The sequence below is a fragment of the Procambarus clarkii genome, chromosome 59, assembly GCF_040958095.1.
Source record: "Procambarus clarkii isolate CNS0578487 chromosome 59, FALCON_Pclarkii_2.0, whole genome shotgun sequence".
Taxonomy (NCBI): Eukaryota; Metazoa; Arthropoda; class Malacostraca; order Decapoda; family Cambaridae; genus Procambarus; species Procambarus clarkii.
Window position 1 is genome coordinate 13,613,056 of NC_091208.1, and position 9,018 is coordinate 13,622,073.

Genomic DNA, 9,018 nt, shown 5'->3' on the forward strand with positions numbered 1-9,018 from the left:
TTAATATTAAGAAACGAATTTGGGACGGCTCCCATCAGTAACAAATCGAAGTTTCTGCACATGAAGTCTTGCATTGTACATTTTCAATGGGAATAATGCTTAAAAGATCAAACCACACCAATATGTGCATATTTGTGAATAAAGGACCTTCGAGAGTTTTGAACTCTTTGAGCTAATGAAACAAATGGGAGTAGAATAGCTGTTTTGTCATTTACCGACTTGACGAACATAGGAAAATTACAAAGGAGTATGTAAGGAGTGAGGTACGCACTCCCCCGTTACAAAAAAATTGCACCCGAGTTAACTACATCAAAGGTCTGCGCCACCGTAGTGCAATGGTTTGCCTCGCCTTGGAAAAACAGCCTTTGTGGTCACAGTGTCTCCTGTGCCAGGTAAATAGACTAAGATATTCAAATATGTAACCCAGTCCTGACACGACTAGGTATCACCAGGCTCACAGCTATTTCTTATGTTAATGGCGCCCTCGAATTTAACTTTCCTTTAAAACCCTGATTTTATTTGTTTTGGAGTTTAATATTGGTAAACTTGATACACAGAATAATTTAATTTAAGTAAAGAAAATCAAGATAGGAATTCATTACAGTAGTGATATGGAACACTCTGAGTTGCCTATTCAAATATTTAGCTAGTAAGAAGGAAGGAAAAATTAAATTACCATCCCACAGGGATTGCACAATTAGTTCATTAACACTTTTCTTTATTATGCATCCCTCAGAGGGTACACAAACATAGGAATTTCACTTCATTTACTTCGAAAGATGAATTAACTAGAGTGTTGGACCAAAGTTTTTGTCCCACCTACAATTCTACCGTTTTCTGTCCGGCGTTTGCATTTTGATGAGGGACTTATCGAATCCTAAATTCTATTATCAATAAGAACTGCAATGATTTTATTTTTTACTTTTTTATTTATATATACAAAAGTTCTCCCATTCTTGTAAAGCCACTAGCATACAGCGTTTCAGGCAGGTCCTTACTCCTAAATTTCCCTTGGAATACAACCCACTAAATCGTTTACCAACCAGGGGCCATATTCAGGAAGGTACTTACGAAGGGTTTTCTTCTTAGCTACGAATGTTTTCCTTCTTAGCGCCTTCGTGGTGGCTACGTCGGTATTCAGGTAGCTACACTAAGTGGAAAAACCTTCGTAAGTTCATCCCGGGATCTAAGTGTGGTTTCGACCACTCGTAGCTTTCCGTAAACTGGATATAACTAAATTTTTCTCTACTACATAACACTGGGATCGATTTTAAGATTTTGGAACATAAACAAGAGATTATAAAAATTGAATCTAGTGAAGAGAAGTCCTTCGTGTTAGTTATATATGCATTCTCTGCTTGAAACTTAAAGTAAATATGTCGTTTATGATAGTAGAATTAGTTTTATAATAGCAAGATATTATACCCGTAGTTATTAAGTAAATAAACACTGGTGAACTTGAAATATGAGAGGTGATGAACCCTGCCTGATGGGATCATTTACTATCACCAAATGCCCCTGTTCACTTAGTAGGAAGGGTGTACCTTAGCTATACATACCCATTTCTAATTTATTTAGTTTGGTTTTATTTTGAAATTAAATCTGGGTGAGACAAATAAAAATATGCTGCACAAATGATGTTAGGTAAGGAGAAGGGTAAAAATGTCAAAAACTTTACTCATTGAATACTTAAAGTTATAATTATGACTATATAGACTTTTAAAAAAAAGTGAGAGGGAAGTAGGGGTCCAAGACCTCTTCCTGTTATACACCCCCTCCCCATCCGGCCCGTTGGCGTCGTGAGGGGGCTTGGTGGACGGCTGCCGGAGTGTGATGCTCCGTTGGGCAGTCCTCTGTTCTTTTCTGGCCTTGCACTCCTGCTGCTGTCTTCTCCAATTGTGCCGGATCGCTTTTCCTTTTCCTTATGTTTCGTTTTTCTCCCCCCTCTTCTCCTATCTGCTTGTCGTTTCCTGCTGACCTTTTGCTTGTTTTGTATTATTTCTTTGGACTTCTTCTATTTTGACGCCCGGGTGCTTGAGGAGGCATACTCTTGCACCCGTAGAACTGCAGTACCCAACGTCTCGAGCGAGGGGAACCTTTTATTGTCAATCCCCCTTTCGTCGCTGAACCCGATCTCGACGGACTGACGGTTCTTAAGGTGGCGTTTGTGGGGCGTATACTCACGACGCACCCCTAGGGGGCCCCGGCATGATCGGCGATAGCTTCCTGTTGGGTGTCCTGCCTCTAATTGTGGCTCCATGGTGGGTATGGGGGCACATTCGTGGATGAATTTGTCACTTTTCGTCTCTATGTCGTTGAATGTTTCCGTTGTACCCTCTCAGGCTCGTGGGGTGGACGACCAAGCCCCCGAGTCGGCCTGTATTGAAAGACCAGGCTCTGTAGCTCCCGCTGCGTTGGGCCCCGACCTTGCTCCTCCTTTGACCGTCCTGACTTCTTCCCCCAGCTCCCCTCCCTCCTCTGGGGTTGGGTCGAGCCTCCAGCCCCCGGTGGTGACCACTTCGTCCCCTGGTGTGGCTAAGTCTTTCGTTGTGACTACTGCGCCTTTTGACCCCTCTCTCTCTAGGGGTTCTCAACGCCGTTCGCGCCCCAACCGCACTCGCTCGATTCCTTCCCGTGCTGATGCGTATCAGGCCTTGTTTGGTCCTGCTTCATGGGCCAAATACTTTGATCTCCTCCCTCTTGATTCTGAGCCTCCTGACGATTTCTCCCTCCATCGGCATCTTGTAGATTCCGTGGATGCGTCTGTTACTTTCAACCCCACTCGTCTCGGTACACGTGTCGTTGCTGCTCCTTCTCAGGATGCGGCTTCCCGCTTGGCTGCCTTATCTTGCCTTGGCGAGATCCCTGTTCGGGTCTCCAAGAACGTTCAGATGAATTCCAGTGTTGGCACTATTCTCCTCCCACCCCATGTTGCAACCGGTGTTCGGAATCTGCAGGATTGCCACGATGATATTCGGCATATCCTTGATGCCCAAGGCCATTCTGTCCTCCAGGTTGACTCGTTTACTCGTCCCCCTCGTGGTCGTCGCCGTCAACCCCTTCGCGTTGTGAAGATCACCTTTGATAGTAGGACCCTTCCATCCTTTGTCATTCTTGCTGGTGCTAGGTGCTCTGTCCAGGAGTATATTCCTTCTCCTCGACTTTGTAACAAGTGCTGGAGGTTTGGGCATGGTGCCCTCGCTGCTCCGGGACTGTCTCTCTCTGTCCTTTGTGTGGGAGTGAAGGTCACTCTAAGTCGGAGTGCACTTCTCCCCAAGCTCGCTGCCTTAACTGCGGTGAGGCCCATCCTACCTTCTCTCGTGCCTGTGTCCATTACAAGCTTGAGGCAGCCGTCCTTAACCTGAAGCACCGGGAGCGTTTATCTTTTCCTGAGGCGAGGCGCTAGGTTCGCCGGCTCCCGCCTTATGCTAACATCACTTATGCTCGCGTGTTGCGCTCTTCCTCTCCTCGTCCTTCCCCCCTTCCTCAGACTCTCAGCCGTTTCTGGGCCTTGGACCCTGATACGCCCACTGCCCCCTCCTCTATTCCTTTGAGTTCTTTCCCGAGGGGTCCCCCTCCTAGTCCTCTGTCTGGGGTCCCCCTTCTTTCAACCCGGTCTGTCATGTCTCCTGTGTCTTCTTCCTCGCCCCCCTCCGATCCTCCTTCCCATCCTCTTCCTCCATCTATCGGCTCTCCCCACCGCCTGTCGGTGCGGGCGGATGTCCATCGCTCTCCTGACGGCCGTCGTGTGTGCTCTCGTTCGGCTTCTACTGTTGTGACACTGGAATCCGTTGCCCGGTACGTAGTTGCTGGGACACCGGTCTCTTTAAGTCAGAAGCGTAAGCCTGGCTCCTCTCCTTCCTCTTCCCCGGCGGGTAAGAAGCCTTCGCTTTCTTCCTCAGCTCCTACTTCTGGCTCTGTTGCTCCTTCCCCTCCCGTTTCAGTGATTGCGCCCCCTGTTCCTGCTATGGAGGTTTCTTTGGCCCCTGCTTCCCTTTCGGTTGCTGCTCTTGCTGGGGTGCACTCCCCTCTTTCTACTCCCCCTCTTCCTGCTGCTGTCCTTGACTGCTCCTCTCCGTTGTCTCCTCCTCCTCCTCCTCCTCCGGACCCCGCCCGCCCACTGATCTGTTCTCCCGTTTCCTTCCCTCCGTCTTTGCTCAGTTTACCCATGCCCCCTAACCCTGACTTTGCTGACCCTGATCCCGTCCCTGATATTCTTTAACGTGCTCTGTTGCTCTTTCGCCTTTGTTTCTTCCTTGTTCTCTGTTTTTGTCCTTTCTCTTCTCGTCGTTGTCCATTCTTCAATGGAACGTTCGAGGTTATTACGCCAATTTCCTCGAACTCCAACTTCTGATTTCGCGGTTTTCGCCCCTTTGTGTCTGTCTCCAGGAGCCAATGCTTGGTGCTTGTCCTGATCGTTTTCGTGGCTATTCCTTTCTCTCCCCCCCCCAGCCATTGCTGGGGTTTCTAATTCTTCTGCTCTCTTGATTCGTGCAGATGTTCCCTTTGTTCCTTTTCTTTTTCCTTCGCCTCTCCATTGTTCTGCTGCTCGTATCTTTGTGGGGAAATGGTACACAGTTTGTTCCATTTATCTCCCCCTGAGTGTCCCGCTCTCTCTTCCTGATTTGAAACACCTCCTAGACTCCTTGCCGGAGCCTGTGCTCCTGCTGGGTGACTTCAATTGTCGTCATTCTCTTTGGGGTGACGTTCTGACGAATACCCGGGGTCGCCTCCTTGAGCCGTTTCTCCTCTCTTCTTCCCTGTCTCTTCTGAATTCTGGTGAGCCCACTCATTTGGACTCTCGGACTCGCACCCTTTCTTGTCTTGATCTTTCTCTCTGCTCTTCTTCTCTTTACTTAGATTTCACGTGGCAGGTTCTTGATGATCTCCATGGAAGTGATCATTTCCCCATCCTTGTTTCCTTTTTCTCTTTTCGCCCTTCCTCTCTTTCCCTAGGTGGCAGTTTGCTAAGGCAGACTGGACCCTATTTACCCTCAGTGCTGCTCTCTCTGAACTCTCCCTTCTGCCTCTCTCTCGCGCTCTCCTCCTTTTTCATGACACTGTCTTCAACGCTGCTCTCTGCTCTATTCCTCGCTCTTCCTCTCGGGGTCCACGGAAGTGCGTTCCCTGGTGGAATGCGGACTGTGCTCGGGCTGTCCGCTGTAAGCGTGCAGCCTGGAAGAGGCACCGCCATAGGCAGACGACCGATTCTTTTCTTTTCTTTCGGAAAGCGAGTGCGGTGGCCCGTAGGCTAAACGTGAATGTTGGGCATCTTATGTCTCAACAATTACGTCCGAAACCCCTCTGGCCCAGATCTGGAAGTGTATCCGCAAGATAGCGGGTAAGTTCGTTCCCGATGTTTCACTGGTCCTTCACCTCCATGATACTCTTGTGGCGGACCCGTTGCAGGTCGCTTCCGAACTGGGTTCCCACTTTTCTTCTGTTAGCTCTGGTCTTCATCTTCCCCAATCTTTCCTTCTTCGTAAACCTGTCCTTGAATCTCCTCCTTTAGATTTCTGCACTCATCTTCAGCTTCCCTATAATGATCCCTTCTCTCTCTCTGAACTTCGTTCTGCCCTGGCCCTCTGCGATTCTACGGCGGCGGGCTCCGATGGTATTCATTATGAGATGCTTCGCCATCTCCCTCCGAGCGCGTCTCAGTATTTACTGAGTCTGTATAAACGGATCTGGGAGTCGTCGTCAGTCCCTGAGGACTGGCTCGATGCTGTTGTCCTCCCTGTTCGCAAACCGGGGTCTCTGGGTACTTCCCCTAAGGACTTTCGCCCTATTGCTCTCACAAGTTGTGTCTGCAAACTCTTTGAACGTATGGTTAACGTTCGTCTGATGTGGTTCCTGGAACACCATCACCTCCTCTCCCCTTCTCAATTTGGTTTCCGCAAGTGCCGCAGCACGACAGATGTCCTGGTGAACTTGGAGGTCTATATTCGTTCTGCTTTTGCTGCGAAGACCTCCGTTGTTGCCGTCCATTTGACCTGGAAAAGGCTTACGACACCACTTGGCGTTATCATATCCTATCTCAACTTCATTCTTTTGGCCTTCGTGGTCATCTCTCTCTCTTTCTCCGCAGCTTCCTCTCTCGTCGTTCCTTTCGGGTGCGCCTTGGTACCGCTCTCTCTCCCTCTTTTCAGCAATACGAAGGAGTGCCCCAGGGTAGTGTTCTGAGCACTACTCTTTTTCTGGTTGCCCTCAATGGTCTTCTTTCCTCTCTTCCTTCTGGTGTCTTCTCCGCTCTCTATGTCGATGATCTTACCCTTTGTTGTCAGGGTGATGATTCGCCTCTCCTTCAACGCCGGCTTCAACTTGCAATTGATGCCGTGTCGTCTTGGGCCACAGATCATGGCTTCAAGTTCTCTACTTCTAAGACTTGTGCCATGACTTTTACGCGGAAACGGGTTGTTCTTCGTCCCTCTTTGTCACTTTATGGTCATCCCCTTGAATACAAAGATTCCGCACAGCTTTTGGGGTTATTCCTTGACACTCGTTTGTCTTGGTCTCCCCATATCTCTTTCCTCCGTGTTGAGTGCTCTAAGGCCCTTACCCTCCTTCGGGTCTTGTCCCATACTTCTTGGGGGGCAGATAGGCGCACTCTCCTTGCTTTACATTCCTCTCTCGTCCTGTCTAAGCTCGATTATGGTTGCCCTGCTTACTCGTCTGCTTCTCCTTCTACTCTTCGCCGTCTTGATGCTTTGCACCATACTGGGTTGCGCCTCAGTTCTGGTGCCTTTCGTTCGACTCCCATTCTTAGCTTGTATGTTGACACTGGCTTCCTGTCTCTCCAGGACCGCCGTGATCAATACTGTCTTCGCTATCTTGCGCGGTCCTTGCAACATCCTTCCTCTCGCCTCTGTCGTGCTTTAACTTTTACCCCTCCTGCGGTTCCTGTTCCTCTTCACCACCTCCCTCTTTCTGTCCGGTTATCTCGCCTACAGGATTCTCTTTCCGTTCGTATTTCTGATGTTTCTCCTCGTGTTGTTCCTTCTTTGCCCCCGTGGAGGGTCCCTCTTCCGCGGTTTTGTACATCCTTGACCCGTATCACTAAAGCTTTTACCCCTCCTACGGTTCTAAAACGCCTTTTCCTCGAGCACTTTTCTTCTCACTCCCGCTCCGTTTCTGTCTTCACCGATGGGTCTAAGTCAGCGGACGGTGTTGGCTACTCTGTTGTTTTTCCTGATCGCACTTATATGTGTCGCTTACCTCCGGAGACTAGCATCTTTACAGCAGAGCTTTATTCTATTCTCTATGCTCTTCGTCTCCTGCTTTCTCGTTGTCAGTCTTCCTTTGTAGTTGTTGTTGACTCTCGTAGTGCCCTCATGGCTCTCGGGTCCTTTAATCCGGTTCATCCAGTAGTTGTCGAGATCCAGCATTGGCTGTTTCTTGTTCATAGTAAATTTAAGTTGGTTGAGTTTTGTTGGGTTCCCAGCCATATTGGTGTCTTTAAATGAGCGTGCGGATGCTGCCACCAAGGAAGCTGTCCGCTCTTGTCCCATCTCTCGTAAAGGCATTCCATATTCCGACTTTTACCCAGTTATCCATTCCTCAGTCCTTACCCGTTGGCAGGCTTCTTGGTTGTCTGTTACTGGTAACAAGCTACGTACTCTTAAATGTTGTGTTTCCTCGTGGCCGTCCTCCTTCCACCGTAACCGGCGGTGGGAAACGGCTCTGGCGAGGTTGCGTATTGGCCATACTCGCTTAACCCATGGTCACTTGATGGAGCGCCGCCCTGCTCCTTATTGTCCTAGTTGCATTGTCCCTCTAACGGTCGTGCATGTCCTTCTTGAATGTCCTGACTTCCAGGACGAGCGTGTGTCTTGCTTTCCGACCGCCCCTCGCGGTCACCTGTCCCTCGATAGAATTCTTGGTGACTCGGATACTTTTGATATCGTTCGCCTTATGCGTTTTTGTTCTCGTATTGGCATCCTTGGTGATATTTAGCGCCCTCTGATTATTTTGCGTATTTGATGGTGCTACATAGCCTTCCCGGTTTGGTGCCTTCTTTTGATAATTACTTACTTACTTCCTGTTATACAATTTAGGTGTGGAACAAGTAATTATTAAAAGAAGGCACCATGCCGGGAAGGCTATGTAGCAGTAAGGCAGTGAGGCGAGGCAGCTACTTATTTAAGAAATGCTTATTTTATTTACCTTATAAGCTGAGGCAACTTATTTTATTTGAGGAATACTCAGCTGATTCCTCTACATTTAGCATGGAACAAATTTGTGTCCAAGACCTCTTCCTGTTACACGATTTGGCTGTGTGTAACCAAACTAGAAGTGCTCTACAAATCAAGGGACCCAGAATGTGGAATGACCTCCCGAATCATGTCAAAGGCTGTACCTCTCTCAAACAGTTTAAGAGTTAAACCAAGTACTGCCTAATTAACTCCATGTAACCTAACTTACCCCCTAAATGTCAACCCATGTCTTGCTATTTTTTAAACAATGCTGTTCACCATCATGTGCAATTGCTGATTTATGCTATGTTAACCCCCCTTTTTGTATTTTTTATTCCTTCTTTCAACACAATTTATACCTAATCCCGATTACTATTAAGTTTTAGTCTAAGTGTTTTTTCCCCCACACCTTGCCCGAAATGCTATGAGTATTAGTGGCTTTAGGTATTGTATGTACTAGCTCTGTCTATAAATCCAACATTATGTTTGTAAATCAACTGTATGTACTTTTCCTGAATAAAATGTATTTATTATTTATTTTTTAATTTGTAAGTATTAAAAGAAGGCACCAAGCTGGGAAGGCTATGTAGCACCATTGTGTGTAACAATAAACCAATTTTTTTTTTTTAACAAATAATGCAGCTGTATGGTAAAACAAATCCTGTCAGCTGTAAAAATATTGATGCAGTTATTTAAATAAAAAATATAATGAAAGAAATATTACTGGTTTATTTTTATCCTATCTTTTTGTACTGTACAGTATATCCAAGGAAGTGAAAAATTGAGACATAATGCACAATTTAATGAATGATTAGCATGGATTAGC

At 47.3% G+C, this 9,018-nt stretch overlaps 1 pseudogene; it reads right to left on the minus strand.

The window, feature by feature from the left end:
* Positions 1-252: 252 nt before the first annotated feature.
* Positions 253-400, minus strand: LOC138353816 (U1 spliceosomal RNA; annotated as a pseudogene).
* Between the last annotated feature and the right edge of the window lie 8,618 nt (positions 401-9,018).